This window comes from Mercenaria mercenaria, chromosome 6 (genome assembly GCF_021730395.1).
Source record: "Mercenaria mercenaria strain notata chromosome 6, MADL_Memer_1, whole genome shotgun sequence".
NCBI lineage: Eukaryota > Metazoa > Mollusca > Bivalvia > Venerida > Veneridae > Mercenaria > Mercenaria mercenaria.
In genome coordinates, this window is record NC_069366.1 from 13958588 (window position 1) to 13964984 (window position 6397).

The following is a 6397-nucleotide window of genomic DNA, read 5'->3' on the forward strand; positions in this document are numbered from 1 at the left end:
GCCAACACACGATTTCCAACTAAATCTATTTGATCTACTTGCAAACCAGAATACCAAACAGTTTGTTGTGTTTAACGGAGTCCATCCCTTAAATAATGTTTACAGTCAGAAATTCCTTTTAATCATGAGGAAATTAGACAAAGAAATTGTTTCACCAAAAAAACACGTTTAATAACAAGATCATTACATTCATTGTCACGTTCAGGTAGCCAAGCCAAGCTGTTCTTTTGACCTTGTAGGTGTGCAATTACTGCAGATGTTAAACAATCCCCGCCACACATATAGTCTAGTTGAGCAATCCAGTATTCAAGTGAGGAAGTATTTGAGATATTTTAAGTACTTCTAAATTAAAATCTGTTCCCCATTTACCTAACATGACATGTCGAATAACATGTATTGTGATGATGATAAAATATGCTCCTTGTTTACTTATTTTACTTGATAAATGACTGTTTGAAAATAGTGTTCTTGCTACGTACATCTGTCCGTCAGAAATTATGTCCGTCTGTTTGTTCAAAACTTATTTGCAGTTTATCCAAATATTGAAGTGATGTGTAGTGTGCACACATTTGATGAGGTTCTACGTACTTATCTAAATGTAGTTTGGGCCTTTCACCTTTTGTGTCCTTCGCCAGGAAAGTACATATTGTACTTAACCTTCAGCCTGCTGGCGGCAAGTGATTCTGCCTCTGCGGCCAGTGCAGACCAAAGACCAGCCTGATCTTTGTCTGCACTGTTTGCTATTCAGTCAGTAAATTTTCAGTGAGCTCCCCTTCGAATAATAAATGGTACTGCCCAAATTGAATGATTGAACAGTCCAATTTAGAAATTTAGCAGGCTAAATGTTAATTTTAATGTACAGGTGAGTAAACATTTACAGATCTGCTAGAATGCTTGATTTTGTTCCTATTCTGATACATCGAATAAGATCTCATTTCACATTGGCGGATTTGTATGTCTGCTTTGGTCCTATCTTTGTGAATGATATAGTGACCACAATTTTGAATTTTTCATCTTGAATATGTTTACACTGCAATGTCCGTTATCTTTTTAAACAGTTCATTTTTTCCTCTACTTTTCGTTTTGCAATATAGTCTATCAAATGATATTTGGATTATCAATTCAAACTTTGGGTAAAGCCCTTTTATTGTTGAAAATAGGAAATATTTGTAATGGTGTGTGTGAGTCAAGTCTTTATTGATATAATTCTTATTGAAGTTTTATTGTGTGTTGGGGGGTTTTTTTTGGTGCATGAATTTCATATTTATCTTGCACAGAGTGTTAACATCAGAATATTTCAGCTCGTATGTTTCTGAGGTCATCGAGTCCATTTAATATTATTTTATTGAAGAGATTTGCTTACACAGGTGGAAGAAGAAGGGGGAAGGTATGGGGGCCGATGAAGTTGTAACATTACAAACTCCGAAAAAGAGCAATAAGTCCAGACAAAATAACCCGAGTCTCAATAATAATGTTTATATCCGCCTCATGTAGATTGTGTATACCAAGTTCTGTTTCAAATGGATGGAAGTTGTAGCAGGAGTTGAGAACACAATATATTGTGACGGAAAAACGCACAGTTCAAACACTGAATGCCTCTCGAGTCTTTGACCTCGTGGGTATAGAAATGCAGTAGGCCGACAGCAACATTTAAGGTTTTATCGATGGTGTACATCAAAGAATCGGTGTCCTTTCACTTTTTATAATAAGGCTCTGCAGAATAAGTTATGTGTTCAGTAAATAGATATAAAACGTTCTTTAAGTAGCTCTTTTGTTCATAACGCTGTCGACAGATGCATATATCGGCTATAAGCCGCACTATGAGCATATACTTAAGAACTGATAGTTTTTGTTGCATTTTTCGGCGAACGCCGTCCAAGAACGAATTCGTGACCTGGACTGACCCATGCCACGTGACTGAAGTTTGCAAATCAGACTACTTGATAACGCGTTATAGATAATTTATTGTTCCTTCTGAAGGAACACTTTGAATTGGTAAGTCACACTTGACTGAGCAACTGACATAGAAAGCTGTTGTAATTACAAGCTGGCCAATCAAACTCCGTGACCTTAGAAATAACCTCTGACGCTAAAATCATTCTTTCCTGATTGAGGCGACTCTCTGACTGAACGCGCTCCGCGGATTACATATTACTAAACCCGAGGATGGAAAAGTGACTTTTTTTAAACATGCTAAACATCTTATTTGTTACAAAGGTTAACATACGTCGTTACCTTGGAATGCATGGTCAATATGCGAAAACAATTGCCGTATTTACTCTTAATTGCCGTTTTCACTCAACTGAAAGTGGTAACGAATTTACTTTGTTGTAGGATTTAACAACTTATTTGCGTAAATACTTTGGAAATAGCGGACTTGACAGTTTTCGGTATTAGAAAACAACATAGTTCTTTTTCAACATTTTATAGATTTTTTTTTTTTTTGTATTTGGTAATGAAATAAACGCACCCTTGGTGCAAAATGTAACGCCCCCGGGGGCGCTTAAACGTGGGGATACGGAATAAGGTAGAATGGTCTTGTCCTTGTGTCCGATCCTGGGGTTCCACACACTGATGACCAATACTTAAAACAGACATTGCAACCAAAATTTTACAAGATGATCATTATGTATTTATATAGATGTGCCCTAGAAGGAACTTTTGCTATGCTTTAACGATTTACACAACACTCTGCCTGACTTTTCTTTTCACTCTGCTTATTGTGCAACGCTAAGAGAAATGACAGACGAAGCGCATTAATAAGGGTGTGATTAGCCGTTAGTCTCGTGTCTTCAAGACCACTGCTGTAATTATTCGTCGTAGGATAAACCATGGAGCTATAAGACATGGTATATAACAACTCCTTGAATAAACGAAACAAAATTGCACCCCTGCGAAACGTGTGGTGTTTAGTTTTGCTTTTTGAAAAATGTTAGATAGATGATAGAATAACACAAATGATATGAAAACTTCATAAACTTCTTGTCTTATTACAATTCGCCGACCATCATTTTTAAAGATATTTCTTGCTTTCTTTTATTTATTTTTTTTATATAAGACAGTTATCCTCAACATAACGTCTACACTGTAAATGGAGAGAACACCGGACGCGTTCATCTGTATTCAATTTTGGAACACTACGTGTTATACTCTGAACACCGATGTTTAGTACAAGTGTTCTGTGTACGATTGGAACGCTTGATTTGAACGCCAGCATTCAATATTCGATCGCCTTCCAAGAAAAGTCTAGACATATTTTACTGTTTTGAGTTTTAATGAACTAGGGGTAAGTTATTTTACCGATACATTGTTAATTGAAGTTTCAGTGAATGCATAAAAATGAAATTACTATATAAAAACATTGACAGGACATTTTATATGAACAGGGGCATTCATTGCATGTTCTATCTTAGAACGCCGGTGTTATGTCTAAAAATAGAATTTTTCAAGAAAGCGTCTGTCAGTACCGTGAATACGTCATCAACAAGCGTCTCAAGTTTGGCGGAAACAGGAAACTGGAAGGATAATCCGGAATAATGTGTTATGAAGTAATTTTTCTGCTATTTGCATATCTTCTTTGCTTGGATACTTTGTTCATAATTTATGTTTAAGTTCCACCCGCCAGATCTATAGTGTTTACTAGATAGATATTCCATGTAAATTCAAACAGGCAGCACTTATGTTGTTGTTGTTGTCGCTGTATTGCAAATGCTGAACTAAAGAACATGAAATACTTTAACTTTTATTTTAGGTCACATCTTGAGCAGGTGCAATTGGCTGCTTATTCAAACAATGAAACTGTCTGATAGCTCTACATAAAGCGTATAACGAACAAAAGTTGAAACAAAGTTTGATCGGAATAAGAAGGGCATATGTCATTTCCAGACTCCTAAAGTGATCACTGAGGTTTGTTTGTTAAAGTTAGATGATATTTCTGTTCTGTTAAACAATCTAGTACGCTAGAATGATTGAACAATACTCTCATTAAGTGCTAGTATGATTTTCTGAACCTTTAGCTGGGACTTGAACCTGCTATTATAAAACAGTGCGTGGCCTTTGGAAGTTTGAGTTGAATTACTGATTTTCATGAATAAGGTGTATAATATTTTACATCAGCATATATACCTAATTTTAATATAAAGCATTATTTCGCATTTAATAGGTTTATACAACATTCAAATATCCATCTCTGTACCTATTTTAAAACAGCAATTAGTTTTATTAATGCTCCAATATTGAGAAATTTAAATGCTGTTTATATAATGAAATCCATTTTTCTTTTGCCAGGTTGTTAAAGAACAGGACTTTGAGGTCATATTGGAGGTAAAAGAAAACACTCCTCCAAAATTAGTGATATTTACCAGAAATGACAAAGCAGAGACAGCCTATTTAGTAGGAAATTGTACTGCCACTAGGTGCAATAGGGAGAGTACAGTGTTATTTGCAGTTCAGTTATTTGCAACATTCTGTGTTTTCGACATTGAATATCATTCTTAAGCAATGTCTTTAGGATTCTTGCAGCAATTTGTATTTGAAGAACAGTATACAAATGAAAGTTAAGAAAATCATTTTTTTCTGTGAGAAGTATAGAACAGTATTTAAATAAATGAGTTACATGGTTAAGGTGTTGGGAGGATAATAAAATTAGCAGTCACTCCTTCTGAAATATCATTCTGGTTTGTATTTTGCTGAAATCAAATGCAGCAGTTCAAGATAGAGAATAGTTTTCAGTATTAAATGCTAATACCACTGGTCTCTTCTGAGCTGCAGCAGATAGATTGACATTTTTCAAATGATATTACTGGGTTTTTCAAAATAATGTTTTTGGTACTGAGCAGGGACATATTTTACAAAATGGACAAGTTTATTGTTACCGAACAAGTTGATTGACATTCTCAAAATGTTACTATTAGTTCTGAGCAGACATGTTGGTATTTTCTAAATGCAATTGGGACTGAGCAGGTTTTTAACATTTTACAAATGAAATTGTATATATATAATATTGCATATTACAGTAATTCATAAATAAATGTGTACTTTCTTATGTTCTGAGCTGTATGCAAGAATAAAATAATAGTATATCTTTCTATATTATTGTATAAGTCTGTCAAGGTTATGTCTGGTTGAAATGCTGGTTTTGTGCCACTGATGAAATAATTTTGTAACTAGTATTTCCAACCTTACCTGATTTATTTGCTTTGGGAAAAAGTCATAGTCATGTGCCAGTGTCTTTTTGTTAAAAAAAATATTCTGAATTTTTCTTAAGTACCATTTTATCTTTGAAACTTGGATTTTGACCATCGTCTATTTGCAGGAGTACAAAATTCTGTCAATATTTTTTTCATTATGGTAATTTTTTACACAGTTTCAAAAAATTTTGGGACAGGGAACACTTTTACAGGAAATTATGTTCAAAGCATAATATCTTCTTTTATGTTTTTATGACAGTTTTTTTTTCAGGTATGTTTAAAATACAACGAAAGAACAATATACATGTACATAAAAAGCTTGTAAAATTGTCAGGTTAAGTAGTTGCACATGATGTTGGTAGTTTTTCTTCAAAATGTTTTTTTGAAATAAAGTTTTTTTTTCAGCAGTAAATGTTATTATGTATAACAAATATCCCTTACAAAAACATGTCTCTTATCCAGTGTTCAAAACTGAATGCAGTATGTTCAACTAATGCTCATATTCTTAACGTCCATGTCTTTGAACATGTTCTAGGCGTTCAATATCTGTTGCATTGGAATTGAACACGTCCGGAGTTAAACAAAAGAACACCTGGGTGTTCACAGACTGTTCATTTACGGAACTGTAGGTGTTACCAATCTGAACACTAACATTAAAAAATAGAACATGTCTGGTGTTAAAAAAGAACACCTGGCTGTTCATAAGGTGTTCCACAACAGAACAGCTAACTGTTCACCGGGCGTTCTTTCTTTGAGCAGCTAGTGTTAAAAATTTGAACACTAGTATTAGGATTTTGAACGCAAAGACGCGTTCAATATCTGTTGCAAATTGGCGTTCAAAGCGTGTTCAGTTCCTTAACACTTACATTTACAGTGTATACAGTGCATTCGTTAAACATTTTATCTAACGATGTCATAACTTTAAAGAACGGACGTGGTCGTGCTTCTGGTTACTCACCCATGTTTATGTAACTAGCGCGTTTTTTTTTTAAGTTAAATTTATTACGTTACAATGATTTCAAACTATTGTTTAAGTATAAATATAATATGCAAGATACACTCAGCCATGGCCAAACGACTAGGGTTAGCGGCCCCGGATGACTTGCCACTCATGGCTGTGGGTTCAGATCCTCTCTTGGACTGTAGAATTATTTCATACCATAAATACCTTGTATGTTACAATATGACATATAATAATGTGACAAAAA

General features: G+C 34.5%; 1 long non-coding RNA gene across 2 annotated transcripts; it reads left to right on the plus strand.

The window, feature by feature from the left end:
- Positions 1–2779: 2779 nt before the first annotated feature.
- Positions 2780–6061, plus strand: LOC123550311 (uncharacterized). 2 transcript variants are annotated; one of them, XR_006686230.2, is made up of 3 exons: positions 2780–3286; positions 3752–3906; positions 4288–6061. It is a non-coding gene; the product is annotated as an uncharacterized LOC123550311 (long non-coding RNA). The 2 variants fall into 2 exon arrangements; XR_006686229.2 differs by lacking the exon at positions 2780–3286 and adding an exon at positions 3307–3548.
- The last annotated feature ends 336 nt before the right edge of the window (positions 6062–6397 follow it).